Below are 17290 nucleotides of genomic sequence, written 5' to 3'. Positions count from 1 at the left end.
CGCCCTCATGCATGATTTTTCCTGAAAACACAGGACAAATGGACATCAAGCCAGGAGTTATCCAACTCCTTCCCAAATTCCATGGACTTGAATCAGAAAGCCCATATTTACATTTGAAAGAGTTCGATGAGATTATGGCTACATTATGTTTTCCTAATGTATCTGAGGATACAATTAGGCTGAAACTCTTTCCTTTTTCCTTAAAAGAGAAAGCTAAGACGTGGTTACATTCACTGCGTCCTAGATCCATTGGCACATGGAACGACATGCAGAGGGAATTCATAAAAAAATTCTTCCCACATCATAAAACGATTACCCTTAGAAAAGCAATCATGAACTTTGCCCAAAAGGAAGATGAAATATTCTTCCAATGTTGGGAAAGGTTCAAAGATTTGGTCAGTTCATGCCCACAACACGGATTTGAAACGTGGCGCATTACAAATTTTTTCTATGATGGATTGACATCTTCCATGCGCCAAATGGTCGAGACAATGTGTAATGGAGAGTTCATCAACAAAGATGTTGACGAGGTATGGGATTACCTCGATAGTCTCGCTGAAAAGACACAATCATGGGACTATTACTCAATGGCGAACACCACGTCTAGGCCGACTCAATTAAAGGAGAAAGGTGGATTATATCTCTTGAAAGAAGAGGATGATCTCAAGTGTAAAGTAACTACGCTCATAAGGAAAGTTGAGGCCATGGAAGGAAAGAAGGATAAGGTCAATGAAATTGTTTGCAGCATGCAGCGTTCAACAATTCAAAATGTCCTACAATACCCGCCTTTCTAGGAGTGTTGAATGAACAAGCCAATAGTAAATAACTATCAAAGACCTTTTATTGGACCTAACTCCAACACATACAATCACTGGCTGGAAAAATCATCCAAACTTTAGTTGGAGGAATGGACAACAAATTCCCCTCGAGGTTTCTTCAATCAAAATCCAAATCAAGTGAAACCTCGAGGAAGGCAGGTTGAAATCCCATACAAGAGCTCGAGCAATACGAGTACTTATAAAATTTATGCCAAAGATAGATTCTCGTATGACGGTTATAGAAAAGGGATGCTTCCTGCAACCTCTCCCCAATCCTAAACCACAACATGAAATAAGTGATCCAGCTCTTCAAATCAGATGGGGCATGCTAAATCCATCACTACTCTTAGGAGTGGGAAGATCATTGATAAAACTCTTCCGGTTAGGCCAGAAAAGCCTAAGGACCGAGAAGAGGACAACAATGATGGATCAGTGATGCCCCACAAAAAGTAGAACCGGAACTTCTAGAAGCCGGTTGCTCCATTCCCCAACGGTTGGTTTCACCAAAACCTCTCTCTAACTCTCGGGATATTCTAGAGGTGTTGAAACAAGTGAAAGTCAACATTCCTCTACTTGATGTCGTTAAAGATACCTTCATATGCCAAATTCTGAAAGACTTATGCACGACCAAAAGACGAAAAATTATTCAAAAAAATCTTCTTGGTGAGAAAGTGAGTGTCATCTGAAGCAAGACGTCTGCGAGAAATTCAAGGATCCCGGTAGCCCAACCATATCATGTGTAATCGGGAACCATCGAATTGATCACGCACTTCTTGACTTAGGAGCGAGCGTCAATTTGATTCCCTACTCGGTATACAAACAGTTAGGTTTGGGTGAATTAAAACCCACCCTAACCACACTACAACTTTATGATCGCTCTGTTCGAGTACAAAGAGGATAATTGAGGATGTGTTGGTCCAAGTTGATAGATTTTACTACCCTGTAGACTTTATCATCCTGGACACCGAACCCATCAATAACATGAGCACTCAGATTCCCGTCATTCTTGGTCGCCCATTCCTTGCCACGTCAAATGCAATTATCAATTGCAGGAATGGTATCATGACTATGTCTTTTGGAAATTTGACATTGGAGTCAAACATTTTTTTCAATAACGGCAGCAACTCAGAGGATGATGACGATTTCCACGACATTAACATGATTGACTCTTTCGTGGAAGATACGACACCTCTGACCTTATCCTCCGACCATCTAGAGACGTGCCTGGCCCACTCCCATGATTTTGATGATGACATGATTAGGGAGACGTGCGCCTTGCTTGATCCGGTACGGGTACTTGAAGTTAACTGATGGAGGCCACAATTTGAAGAATTGTCACAAACCGATGTAGTGCCTCTACCGTCTAACCTCAAGCCGCCGAAGCTTGACCTAAAACCTTTGCCCTCTAATTTGAAATATGCCTATTTAGGTCAAGATGAGACATACCCGGTGGTGATCTCTGCCCACCTGGAGAAAGAACAGGAGAGTATGCTCATATCTACTCTCATTGAGCATAAAGGAGCCCTGGGATGGACGATAGCGGACCTCAAAGGAATCGATCCCTCGATTTGTACTCACCACATATATCTTGAGGATAATGCAAAAATCGCTCGGCAACCACAACGTAGACTAAATCCAAACATGAAGGAAGTGGTTAAGGCCGAGGTTCTTAAACTATTAGACGTGGGTATCATATACCCTATATCCGATAGTCAATGGGTGAGTCCAACTCAAGTGGTCCCTAAGAAGTTCGGAATCACCATCATAGTCAATGCCAATAATGAACTCGTGCCAACTAGAGTCACTACTAGTTGGAGAATGTGCATTGACTACAGGAAGTTGAATACCGTCACGAGGAAAGACCACTTTCCTTTACCATTCATTGATCAGATCCTGGAAAGGTTAGCTGGTCATTCCTATTACAGTTTTCTTGACGGGTATTCGGGCTACAACCAGATAGAGATAGCCCCTGAAGACCAGGAAAAGACCACATTTACATGTCCCTACGGCACCTTTGCCTATCGAAGGATGCCATTCGGACTATGTAATGCCCCTGCCACCTTTCAGCGATGTATGCTTAGTATCTTTTCTGATATGGTAGGGCAATATCTAGAGGTCTTCATGGACGACTTCTCTGTTTATGGTCCATCTTAGAAAGTCTTAAATGTGTGCTGAAAAGATGTGAAGAAAAGAACTTGGTACTTAATTGGGAGAAGTGTCATTTCATGGTTCAGAAGGGAATTGTCCTTGGGCATATCATCTCGTCCAAAGGAATCGAGGTAGATAAGGCAAAAATCGATCTTATCTCTAACCTACCTCCACCCAAGAACATCAGAGACGTGCGATCCTTCTTAGGACACGCAGGATTTTACCGGCGATTCATAAAGGACTTTAGTCTTCTCTCTCGTCCTTTATGTAATCTTCTTCAAAAGGATGCTCCGTGCGAGTGGGTGGCAGGAAGCTTTCACCAAGCTTAAGGGCACGTTAACCACCGCGCACCTCCGACTGGGGCATTCATTTTGAGCTTATGTGCGACGCTTCTGATTATGCTCTTGGAGCGGTCCTAGGCCAGAGAAAAGATAAGCGGCCCTACGTCATTCATTACGCAAGTAGAACTTTAAATTCTGCCCAGGTGAACTACTCGACTACGGAAAAGGAACTCTTAGCTGTAGTGTTCGCCTTGGACAAATTTAGGTCCTACTTGATCGGATCCAAGATCATTATCTACACAGATCATGCGGCACTTAAGTATCTTCTTTCTAAGAATGATTCTAAGCCCCGTTTGATACGATGGATCCTTCTACTCTAAGAATTTGATTTGGAAATTAAAGATAAAAAGGGAGTAGAGAACGTAGTGGCCGATCACCTTTCTCGCCTTAATACCTCTGATTCCCTTGAGGCGACCCATATCAATGATATGTTCCCTGATGAACAACTGTTCAGAGTCTCCCATTCACCTTGGTTCGCTGATATTGCTAACTATCTTGCTACAGGTGCCATACCGACACAGTGGACTGCGCAAGATAAGAAGAAATTCTTCACCGAGGTGCGCAACTTTTTCTGGGATGATCCTTACTTATTTAAATATTGCCCAGGACCAAATCCTAAGGAGATGTGTACCGGACGATGAGCATCAGAGCGTCCTCTCCTTGTCACTCTCAGGCTGTGGTGGTCACTTTACAGCTAAAAAGACCACGGCCAAGATTCTGCAGTGTGGCTTTTACTGGCCCACTATGTTTAGGGACACTCATGAGTTTTGCAAAGCTTGTGAGCGTTGTCAGAAATTGGGAGCATTGTCCCGTCGAAATATGATGCCTTTGAATCCCATCCTTATCATTGAAGCATTTGATTGCTGGGGCATCGATTTCATGAGACCATTCCCCCAATCGTTTGGAAATCTGTATATTTTGCTCGCCGTGGATTATGTCACTAAATGGGTCGAAGCGATTCCATGTCGAAAGAATGACCATCGCACGGTCATTAAATTCCTAAAAGAAAACATCCTTTCTCGATTCGGAACGCCTCGAGCCATCATTAGTGATGGGGGCTCACACTTCTGTAATAAACCATTTGAGAGCTTAATGAAGAAATACGGTATCTCTCATAAGGTGAGCACCCCATACCATCCTCAGACAAGTGGACAAGCTGAGATTTCCAATAGGGAGATCAAACACATTTTGGAGAAAACGGTTAACCCAGATCGTAAGGATTGGTCAATCCGATTGACCGATGCCTTATGGGCATACCGTACTGCCTTTAAAACCCCTATTGGAATGTCTCCCTTTAGACTTGTCTATGGGAAGGCTTGTCACTTGCCCGTGGAGCTGGAATATAAAGCGTACTGGGCGATCAAAAATCTCAATTTCAATCTAGACAACGCTGGCTCGCTACGCAAACTTCAATTGAATGAACTGGAGGAAATCCGGAATGATGCGTACGATAATTCGAGAATTTACAAGGACAAGATGAAAGCATTTCATGACCAACAAATTTTGCGAAAATCATTCACGCCTGGTCAGAAGGTCCTTTTGTACAATTCTCGATTACATCTCTTTCCGGGTAAGCTTCGATCTCGTTGGACCGGCCCTTACATTGTTGTCACTGTTTTTCCATATGGGGCCGTTGAGATAAGAGATCCCGACAATGGCAAGGAGTTTAAAGTCAATGGACATCGATTGAAACCATTTGTCGAGAAATTTGATTCAGAGGACATGTCCATGCCTCTGACTGATCCTGTTTACCAGGATTGATCTCCTAGTCTGATGGAGGTATAGGTAGGTTTATCGCTTTCATAGGACTAGGGTAGTTGCTTTATTTGTCTGGCTAAAGACGGTAAACTTAGCGCTCCTGGGAGGCAACCCAGCTCTTCACTTCTTTTCATTCTTATCATTAGTTATTTCAATGTTTGTGGGTAACATTACTGCAAACCCTCACGAGACTACAACTCGTCCACTAGGGGAAACCTAGGGGTTTAAAGGCTTGTTGCATACGCTAAATGCAATCGAGAGCACCTACGAAAGTGGTATAGGTAGGATTGTATTTTTGTTATTTTATTTTACTTCTGTTGGTTTCTCTCTTGTGCTGACCGCTCTTACGTAGAAATCTTTGGAAAGCCTCTTGATTCTTTCATCCAGGTATTATCTTTCCATCACTTCTCATTTACTTTTTGTCCCATGTGCATCGCATGCTTATTTCTTTTACATTGAGGACAATGTAGATTTTAGGTTGGGGGTGGGAGATTAGGTCACCTAATCAGCATTTTCTTGGTCTTGTACAAAAGTTGTGAAAATTTTAAAAATTTTCTGACATTTTGTTGAATTTGAAGTGATTTTGACAACCATCTTGGATTTAAAATTACAAGATAAGTGAAGTTGGTAATTTATGACTCTTAGATTCAGTTATCTATTATATTAGATTTCACAGTTAAGTTTGAAGTATTAATCTATAATTGGAAGTTTTAAACATTGATTGAGTTATGAGTTCACATGTCACATCTCGCTTTCACATTAAGATTTCAGTTTGATATTAAAGGGTTAACTTGGTAATCACTAAGCATGTAAAGAACCACTTGGAAAATTTGCCCGTCATGAAAAAAAAAAAAGAAGGAGAGAGAGATACCTTTGGAAAAGGTTAGGCGAATAATTTTCACCGTAGGTTTGCTCCTATAGGTGAGGGTTCATTCTCCTCTCCTTGATTAAAAAAAAAAAAAAAAAAGAACTGAAAAAGGCAAATTCTGGTTTAAGTTTTGAGTGTCCTAAATACCGTTTTGATTATCAATGTTATCATAAAAATTATCCATTGGATTTCTTAATGATGATAAGCCGAGATTTTATTATACTCATTGTTTAAAATTGTTCTAATTAATGCATAAATACTTTAAAGTTGATTATGAAATTTATTGTGCACTTGATTCCAGGAGGAAGTAATATCCAACATTCATGCATCTTAGAATTTTCGAATCTAGACTACTTTTTTAAAAAATAAAAAAATCACTCGAGTTTATAAACTGTTCTGTAAATCTCAACTTATTTTTCGCATACTTTGCTTGGGACTAGCAAAATGTCTGGTTGGGGTTGTGTTGAGGGTCAAATATTGCATATCAGACCCAGTTGTTGCATAGATTTACACGCATGATACCGCTTAAATGGCCTGATTAATCGTGTTTGTAATGCAGAGTGTATGTACGAGCCTGGACCGAAAAGGGTGCTTAAAGCATGGACTTAATGCTCTAATGACACCAAAGCATGAGACGGACTCCAGAGATCCAAGATCAACAAGATTACACATCAGGGACCCGAAAAAATCGAGAAACCAAAGCTCAAACGGCCTGAAAGTCAGCCAGAATGCAAGATCATAGGGTTTCCACTATCCGATCAGTTCGAAACTCCATATATGGCCTGAAGACCACAAATTAACCGTATATGACGGATTTCAACTCTCAGATCCCTCCGGAAGTGGCACAACTGTCAGATCAGCCCATAAACAGTTGATTTTGGGCCCACTTGAGATCTGGATATGCTTCAAATTTTTCTCAACCCATTATATGAGGTGAAAAAGCTGATGGACGGAGCGGATTTCTCAAGAACATCTCTGTGGGGCCCCGTCTGTGATGAATGTGCATAATATCAGGTGCACCAGCCGTGCACCCGTGCACTTAAAGTCGGTCAGCAGGCGCTGACCGACTCAAACTCGAACTCTTCACTTACGCAACAGCGTACGCTGTCCGGCTTGCGATTGGGTGCAGTGGGCCACCATCTTGATTCGGCGGTCCAATCTGAACCGTCCACCAAGTCCAGAGGGAAGGCGTGACCCACACCTAGGTGGAGGAATGTCAAAAGACACTGGAGATCGGTTTTCCAGCCGTTAAACGCAGGACGGACGGTAGTATGAAGAACTCTGTGGGGCACGTCGGATCCGATCCACAACGGACCACGTCCGACCGAATTTTCGAGGGGAAACTGATGGACGGCATGGATTCCTCCTTCGACGTCAATAATGGGCCCCACCGAGAGTCCAGTGGCGATCCGTCCGCAGGCCCTGTTCACCGCGCGGCCGAAACCCGAACGTTGCGGCCTGTTTTGTATCAACAAAGAGAATCGGTCCGACGATCCGGACCATCCAAAATCATCCCAGATCTGGACTGACCAGAACCAAGGAGCCCGAATGGCTCCGATCCTGCACTTGGAGATAAAAAGCCTCTCCAAACACGATTTGTTACGTTGTCTTTCCTGCTAAAGATGCAGCGGATGTTGCAGCTGCGTAAGAGTTCCGCAACCTATTCCCTTTGGGACTCCACAGAGCTGCTGGATGGGGGCTTTCCATCTTTAAAAAGGAAGAAAAGAGAGGGAGCAAAGGGAGCTACGGTTTGGACGAATCATGAGAAAAAGGAGGAAGGAAGGAAGAAACGTGAAACAGGGAGTTTTGCTGCTGCTGCTGTGCATGGTTGGGAAAAGGGCTGAAGGCAGAGAGTTGGAGGCAGCGGAGGAGTTCTCGTTTTAGACGGTTGAAGAGAAGCTGAACGTGGAGTGGGTTTTCTCTTTTTCCTTCTTATTCTTTTCTTTTCCTTTTTATTTTGTTGTTTTTGTTAGCCCAATCATGTGTGGCTAAACCTCTTAGCTAGGGCTAAGAGGTGAAGCCTGTAGCGAGATGGGAGAGTCTATTCCATGCAAGTAGATTAAATTTCTGAACTTAATTTGATTTAGTTGATTATTATAAGGAATATTTTTATTAGTCTTTAATGGTCTGTTGTGACTGAAATTACAATGGGTTTGCAATGGCTTTGAATATTTCTTTCCTCTTTTTATATTTATGAAGTCAGGAAGCCCTGTTGTTCATCATTGTCCCATGGGTATGGTAGGATGACAGTACCTTCCTGATCTTCATACATTGTTAATTGGTTGGTAATTAGTTTAATTCTATTGTTTACTCTGTCTCCTGGGCATGGTTTGGTGATGGAATCCATTCTAATTCATATACCTTTCATCTCTTGAAAACCAGATCAAGTAAGTTCAGTTTGAATTCCATAATCCTTGATGCAGGCATAAGATCTCCCTGATCTCTACAAGTGGATCCTCTGAATCCCTAGTTTCCTTCCTCTGAATTACTTAAAGTTTTAGATAATTATTCCACAATTATTTCCTAAATTCTATTTGGTTTAGATCACATTTTAGTCTAGTTCTATTTCTACCTAGTTTCAGGAAACGTACTAAGTTTCAGTCCCTGTGGATTCGACCTCGGTCTTACCGAGTTTATTACTACATCACAACCCTATACTTAGGGAGTGAACAAAGCTTTCATTGGTACTCTGGGGTGGTGAGAAACCGCTATCTCTCATCCTGGTGAAGCGCTTCACCTCGTGTGGCTGTGTCTCTTGCAGAAGAACACACATCAGTCGCCTCACCGGGTAGGTAAAGCCATCGGCCTCGATGGTGAGTTCTGCAGGCGCGCGCCTCGCAGAGGAACGGCATGATCGGAAGATCTCGTCGCGCCTAGGAGCTATTGGTGCTCGCATACGGATCGCTTATCTCGTCTGCCTCGCTTCACGCTTGCATAGACATGCTCACTAGCTTAGCATAATCGGTATGCTAGCGCAAAGACATCTTCAAGCGCATCTCGGTCGTAGACCCTCGTAAAATTGCCGCATGCGCACCGACTCATCGGCCGATCAACGGAGCGCACTGGCCCACTCCATGAATCGTTCTCATACTCTACCACCAACATCCCTCCTCGTCGGAGGCAAAGGAACTCACTCTCTTTCTCATGGCGATACGTGAGGGGATAGTATTTCTTGTGGAAGCGGGTCTCAAAGTCCGCCCACGTCCATACATATCTGACGGTAATAGTTCGTAGGACACCGTCCCACCATAAGTTGGCTTCCTTCTCGAACATATAGGTGACCGGCTCCACCGCTTAGGCTCCATACAAAGGTCAACGACTTTAGCGTCTTAGAGATGCGATCAAGCCAATACTCGGCCTCCTTGGGTCTATGAGTACCCACAAATATAGGAGGCCGTAAGCGTTGGAATCGCTCAAAGTGGCCGTTGACACCTGCATTTCCTTCAGGATGTACGAAAGGTGCAGTGGAGCCACACCCATACTTTAGGCAAAGATTTCCCCAAGGGTGGCCAAGAGTCGTTGTTGTCGCCGCCTAGTGCCGCATCTCGCCGCCGCCGCATCGCAATATCACCGCCGAAACCTATCGCTGGTGGAGCCATCCGAGGCACGTGCGGCGTCGAAGAAGATGCACGGGCCTCGCCAGGGACCGTGGCGTAATAGGTGGTGCCGCAGATGGAGCCATAGGTGGTGCAGAGATGGTGGTACACAGTGTTCCGGCCCATTAGTGGGGCCAGTGGCTCGCTAAGAATCCGGCATAGTGTCAGAGGGAGACGGGCCCAAACTGGGGTCCGTATGGCTATTGCATAGGGGAGGTGCCCTGTTAAACGACTCGCCAAGTGTATCACGTGCCGTACACCTCGTGGCCTTAGGTGGCCTTCCCTAATATAACATAGGGCGCAACCCATGTCAGATGTAGCATAGCAATACCCAATTCTTTAAGCATTCAACACACCTTATAGCAAAAGAAATGGCATGCATTTCATTTAACAAAATTTGTCACAATACATGGAATAAAGTTCTACATGAATTATGACAGGAACGCATGCGGCTATGCTAAGCCCAAACTACCAAACACAAACACACTTTCTACCTACTACACTACTAGGCCCATCAACATTAAAACACAAACATCCTAAAACAGCAACAAAAATAAGCTACAGGGCGATGGCATGGATGACTAGACATCCGAGTCTGGCGACGGAGGAGGGGCACCCTTGTCCTGCAGGCAGCACAGGATAGCTTTCAAGGTGCGAGTCACCTTCTTAAACTTGTATTTTACGAGGGCCCAGGTATCAATAATGTCCTGTCACAGGGCAGCCTGGCCCTCCTCAAGTCGAACTAAGCGGGCTTCCCTAGCAGCCTGATCCGTGTCATGCTCCTGTACCGTAGGAGGGGAGCTCTCATCCGTGTCCTGAGCCTCCTCTTCTTCTTCCTGTTCCTCCTCTATCTCTTCTCTGCTTTCCTCCTCGCTTCCATACTCCTCACTAGTCATCTCGTCCTCACTCTCCTCAAATTGAGCTTGCCGCTGTCGTGGCCCAATTTCCATCTGATTGAGAGTAGTTTCGTTGATGTAATGGATCGGCACCGGCATTTTCGCCCCAAGTCTGTAGCCAAACTCACGTGCAATCTTGCATATGAGTCGGCCGAATGGGAGCGAATCAGACGCTCTAGTAGAGCGTGCGGTAAGAACTATCTGTCGCAGAACATACGTAGGCACGCACAACTTCTCTCCCTGTCCCACTTGGTACAGGAAATCTACCATCAGGCGCGTGCACTCGCTGCGATTGCTCCACCTGGGGTAGACGTTGAACGTGAAAATGTGGTGAAGCAGGCAGAAGTCGTTTGTCATATTAGACACCAAGAGACTATTGTTTGGTTGCCAATGAACCAGTCGGCCACAAAGGAAACGCGTGCGGCGATCCCTTTCACGTGCACTCTTCAGATTCTTCTCGCTTGCATGGACCTCGCCAAGTAGCATTTTCATAAGCCGAGCTATCAACCCAACATCGATTGTGGCCTCCCGATCTCTACCCACTGGGATCTTGAACTGCAAGGGCTCCAGTGTAGGCTCTCGAATGTGGGCGTAGAAGGCCCGAACAATGCCCACATTTGCACGGTACTCGCCCTCAAATACGGGAACCCATCGGCCTCGACCAGGAGGTCCATCGGCAGATATTGCCCAAAGAGCCTCTCATCCACATGAGCTTCAAAAAGGACCCTACGATCATGAAATCTCTCATGAGATATATCTGTCAGAAGAATCCTTTCGAGGGGAGCCTAGGGATCAAGCTCCCGCTTGGTCCTTATCTCCCGATCGACACTTGGACTTGTGGCAGCGCCCCTTTGTCTCCTTGAACGAGTAGGCCGACTAGGGTCGGCTTCATCCACAAGAGCCCTTTTCTTTCCCATGATAGAAAGAATGGTGGGAATCGAGAATATGGCCGTAACAAGCTTGAGTAAGGCCATGGAAAAGGGAAGGAAATAGGGAAATGGAATGGTTTATTGGGTTCTCCTGAATTTGAGACACAAAGTGGGGTTTGGATGCTCAAATGAAAGGAAATGGAGGAAGTGAACAGCTATGAGAGAGAGGTTTGAAAGGGTGGTGTGAGTGGTGCACGAAAATGGAAGGAGAAGCACTTGGAGGGGCGATTTGAGTGAAGATTTTTGGATTTTCTTGAGAAAAGGAGAGCTAGGAGGGGTGGGATATGAAGAGGGGCAGCTATGGGGGTGTTTTAAAACACCCCAACCCAAAACAGTGGGCCACACAATGCCCTAGGGGCGTCGGCCTGCACCGGCCAGGCCCGCCAGGCGGCGAGGCCTCGCGGAACCGGCGAGGTCCTCGCCGACCTCTGGACATTCCGGCGAGGGGTCGCCGGTGGGGCGAGGTCCTCCTGCCCCTTGGGTCCCAAAAACATGTGGGTCCCACTCTGGGTCCCCCTGGAGATGCCCCGTTTGGCCCCCGACTCCCTTTTGAGTCGTTTCGGGTCATTTCGGGTTCCTTGCTGATGTATATTTGCATTTATCGATTGCTGAGTGTGGGAGCAATTAAATTTTCATCTAAACCCATCAATTGACGGTTTAGAAGGGCATTGGGATCATTTCACGCGATCGGGAAAGCCTATGGGGTCAATTTCTACGGTCAATTTTCAGATTGGGGTAGCTGCCGCCCCACCAAATTAGGGATCCTAAAGTCTGAACGGAGGGTTATTAAATTCTTCGATTGCAGCTGAGAACCAAAGACTCATAGATAAGGCCACTTCCTCTGATACCAACTTATAACGCCCTGAAAATCGAAGGTCAAGCAGGTACCCAACTCCTGAGTTCCAACGCATCACTTATGCAACATAGATAATAATGATTTGATGTTGTCCATGTTAGTGCATAAAACATGAATGAGATTAAGCTAAATCAGCAAATCATACTCCAGGGACAGTTGAATTTATGCAAGCGGAAGACTATGATCAGTGTATAAAATATATAAATCATTGTACGTCCCCGAAGTATGAACGCATTGGCAGGTCAAATAGTTATAAGTATTGTTTTAAAATACAAAAAGTCCAAAAAGTAATGGTCCACTATAAGTATAAGCCCTGAAGCCCTGTCGATCAAAACGGTCTATAAAAACCCACTTGAATACTGCATATATGAGAATGCATCTTCGTCATCCTTAAAGTCCGGCTCTGCCTCACAGGCTGCGCCATCATCTAAAACTACAACAGGGTCTGGTTGGTGTTTAAAACACCATCCCATAACGTGGGAGTGAGTGATCAACTCAGTGGAACAATAAAGCAAAGGTTAACATGTTATCAATTCAGTTAAGCAGTAATGATAAAGCAATACAACAAACATTCCTAAGTACTCTGATTAATGCAAGTATGATATGTATTAATGATGCATGCCCTCGCCTGCACTCCCTCTACGACTTCATCTCATGATCGTGGCATGCAACACTCCCACTGTGCTCAACTCCAACGCCAAAGGCACATGCAATGCGGTGCATGTGCGTGATTAACCAAGTACTTTATTAAGCATATTTATAAAGCAGGATTGGGAAACTAAGGTACCTCCCTTATATCAATTCTCAAACAATGATCTATTCTAGGGTCGTTAGTCCTAGCTAATCACATACGATGTTACGGTTCTAGGTCGCTACAAAGGGCTCGTCACCTGATCAGTGTAGGCCTAGTTTATGCTCTAGTTGCTATGGAAGGCTCGTCGCCTCAACGTAATCTCAAAGTATGCTTGAGGCTACTACAAAGGGCTCGTCACCTGATTAGTGTAGGCCGACAGCTCGAATACGGTGGTATACAGTGTCTCATACCACCGTATTCGACTCACGAGGCGATGTTGCTCACTGGTCACTACGGGGAGGCTCGTTGCCCCAGCGTAGGCCGACAACTCGACCACGGTGTCCCATACCACCATGTCCGGCTTATGAGTCTTAGCGGATCGAGGTACCAAGGTTAACGGGGTTCCACTGGTGAGTTTGGTATCTTAGGTTCAAGCAGTAGTGTCCATACATGGTGAACATACATTAGGCCAATCGGGTTACTTGATAAGCTCGACTGGTATGAGCGTACGTTGAATTGATCGACATGGAGCTCGTAAGCACTCTGTGTGGCTTAACCATTGTCGACAACTGAAGTACGGCTCGGGTTCATCGAACACGTCCTGTGTGGCGAAAACAACCTCAGCCACCAAAATAGGGCCTTTTACCGATTGACTGGACTATAACATAGTCCCAACCACGTTCAATTATAACAAGTAATCACATGGGATAATCAAAGCAGTAATGAATAAATAATTCAAATCTTACAGTCATTGGAGCATATTATGGAATACAACTTAAACATGAATTTACACGTATGCATTCCATAAATAAAACAGACACTATAATATACGGTACATGGAGGAAACCATACACATAGTTAAGGTAGTTGGGAATCATATCTCAACACCCATATAAATTACAATTTACTAACTACTTATTCATACATTTTTACAAACACTTAGACTACACATTCCAACATGCCTGACGTATGTTGGTGATATTACATACTAAGGCAAATCCTCTTGCCAAGGAGTTGTCGCATATATAACAAGCACATAACCACGACAGATAATAATGGCAAGCACAAATCTAAATTCCATGACAATAAAAATTCTCCACATCCACATGAAATACACTATACTCAATATAGTTCATATATATAAGTAAAGTGAAACACACATTGCATTTGGCATGTGAAATGGCACCCACAGTAGTTATAAATCATTAACTGACATTGAAAGCCTTGAAAACCATAACCTAAACATTTATAGTCTGTACCTTACACCGGTAAACACATAACGGATTCGTTTTAGACACTTAGTCTTTGTCAACGGCGGATTGGCAACCTATAACATGAATTAGGTTAGCTATTTCATAACTTACACTATTTGAAACCCTAAAACATATTAGGGTTGGGTTTTCTTACCTAAGAACGGGATTGGTATCGCCTGTATAGCGACACAGGAGTGGTGGTTAAGCACGTGAAGCTCAGGGAAAGATCTCTCATCTCACTCACTCACTCTCTCTCTCTCTCACTCTCTCTCTCTCTCTTCCTCACTTTCTTCTTCTCTTTTCTCTCTTCTCTCCCTTAGGGTTTGCAAAATTCGTATGGAATGGGCGAGAGAGGGTTTAAGGGGCTTATATAGGCCCAAAATTGATGGAAATGGCCCCGGGGCCATAATATACTTAGGTTCTAACCAAATGGGAATGTTTCAGCCCAATGGAACACTTCTGGTGGTCCTTTCTCCGCGTGCGGTCAGACTTAAGCTCTCGACATTGGATCTAGGTCGATTTAAGTTTTCGGTCCGATCGGATTTACAGACCGACCGTGACGGACGATTTTAGTTCAACGGTCACCGGTGCTCGATCAGGGTCACAAGCACTGACACGTGTTGAAAATTTTCCATGATTTGAGGGTATAATTGGGTCGATTCCGATGGTCTAAATCCTTAGATTTGGCCCTTGCAAGTGAAACGACTTAATTCACTTAAGTCCCGGTTCATTTCTAAAGATATTCGCGTTTCTCACCCACTTCGCTCCGGGCTTAAGTTGTGTGTTTCTAGATACTATTAGGACTTGATTTCGAGGTAGTAGTCAAGTCCAACAAGGTAGTCATAACGGTATAGTTTCACGGTCATCGGACTTTCGACGTGCGGTTCAGTCCGATACGGAGTTTCCAATTATACAACATAAATAGGCATATGACCTATGGTTGATCTGGGCACATTGATGCACTGGGTATCCTGAGCGCTATTAGATGCACAAAGCCTCAAATAATGATGTGGACCATAAATCAAGTTCCATGTACTTTTCATAGGCTAGCTAGTTGCTAGAATAATATTGGAAATATTTATTCTTCTAGTACTGCCACACAAGTTCTTTTACTGCTTTGGCTTAATATTCTCATCATTTGATTTAGCATAATTCACTTGGAATAGCCTATGGTTATCCTAATAATATGACCTTTAGCTCTTTTTCTTTGAATGTGTCCGGTCTCTTTTGATTTTTGAATAGTCTACAACTTCAAATATTTCAATTTGACACTAATCCTCTATCCATGGCTAGGCCCACCATAAAAGCATCTCGAGTCATTGAAATTAAATTAGAGCTAGCTATAGGCTGGGCCTCGACTTAAAAAAATTAACATTTTGAAATGTTCTGGGAGTATTTTTTTTGTAATCCTCTAGCCACGATAAGGCCCACCATCAAACATTTTGGGTCATTGAAAATTAGAGGTAGCAATGGGCTGAGACCAGACCTAGAAAATCAATATTTTGAATATGACCAGCCCAACCATTCAAAATCCTAGCCTGAACCTCGAGTCTGACCATTGCCATGCCTATCAAAAATAACCCCCATACAAGATTTACAGAATTTTAAAAAATCTAACCCACATATTGGTATTGCTCATGAACATATGGCCTGATTTGATAGGAAAGAGCCTGATACAGCAGCAAATACTCAGCTATTTAAAACCTGTTCCAACTGCTAAAGTAGGGTTGCATCCTATTGCAACATGTATGGACGTTTTTCAGGAAACCTTAGAAAAGAAAAGAAAAAACAGAGTTGCGAGTGAGGCTAGATAATTTTTGTTGATCCATAGGGCCACTAGAAGTGATGGTCAGATGATTGTCACCTGCCATTCATGGATTTGTAGATTGGCCATGCTAAAGGATTTTCCTCTTAAATTATTCTTGGCATGAATCAATCAAAAGATATGAAAAAGTTATCGGCACGACCATTTGGTGTGTGGTTCTCGTCATACTAGCTGTGTTTGGGAGAACTTCTGATACCTAAACTTTTGGAATTTGCAGGTTGAAGATGTACTCTTTGCTGCTGGGGAGGCTCTATCATTTATGTGGGGTGGGGTGCCTGTAACTGCCGATTTGATACTCAAATCCAATTATTCTTCCCTTTCACTCTCTTCAAACTATCTTACTGGTGATGCGCCCTCATCTTTGCTGAAACATGAGTCTACTGAAGAGAATGAGGCAAGTGACCACCCCCTTGTCATGGTCAGAGACGTGATAACTAAGAAGCTTTTTGATGTACTACTATACAGTACCAGAAAAGAGGAGCGTTGTGCTGGAACTGTCTGGCTATTGTCACTGACAATGTATTGTGGGCATCACCCTAAAATTCAACAACTGCTTCCTGAAATTCAGGTTTGTTGTTGGCTATGATCGGCTTACATCTGTTGGGTATATTTCATGCTACCTGCTTTCAGCTCTTGCTGTCTTTGGATATAGAAATCATAAGTGCACACACACCCACATTTTTTACAATCACAATTATCAAGGGAAATACACGACTCCCTCTCTTTCAAGCATTGAGTTTACTGATTTGAAATTTCAGCTTAAAGGGGTAATTAGATAAATAACCTGACTTGTTTATTATTCATGTTGTTTACATAGATACTGTCATGTAAAGTGTTAATCCTCAATAAAATCTGGATCCCATTACAAATGCATATATGTTGTGAGAGGTGAAATTAATGATCTATATGATCGTAACAAGTCTACTGCGAATTCTAATTTCAAACAATGTCCTGTACTTCTAACCGCCACTTTGGGGACTTGGAATTGGTTTCACATCTTTCATGGCTTTTGCAGGAAGCCTTTTCTCACCTTCTAGGTGAACAGAATGACCTCACACAGGAGCTAGCATCTCAAGGTATGAGCATTGTTTATGAACTTGGTGACGAATCAATGAAAAGCAACTTGGTAAATGCCCTCGTAGGCACATTAACTGGTTCTGGAAAGAGGAAAAGAGCTGTCAAGGTGCAGTAAATTGATTCCATATTTTT

At 43.7% G+C, this 17290-nt stretch overlaps 1 protein-coding gene and 1 non-coding gene across 4 annotated transcripts in view; one reads left to right on the top strand and one right to left on the bottom strand.

Annotated features, from left to right (window-relative positions):
• Positions 1-17290, top strand: part of LOC131253231 (uncharacterized) — a 53456-nt gene that overhangs the window by 10303 nt on the left and 25863 nt on the right. The gene's annotated exons all lie outside the window — the stretch shown is intronic.
• LOC131254481 (small nucleolar RNA R71) lies at positions 315-421 on the bottom strand. Its single transcript, XR_009175595.1, has one exon. It is a non-coding gene; the product is annotated as a small nucleolar RNA R71 (small nucleolar RNA).

The sequence above is a fragment of the Magnolia sinica genome, chromosome 8, assembly GCF_029962835.1.
Source record: "Magnolia sinica isolate HGM2019 chromosome 8, MsV1, whole genome shotgun sequence".
NCBI classification, from domain to species: domain Eukaryota; kingdom Viridiplantae; phylum Streptophyta; class Magnoliopsida; order Magnoliales; family Magnoliaceae; genus Magnolia; species Magnolia sinica.
This window is presented reverse-complemented; position numbering and strand designations above follow the sequence as displayed.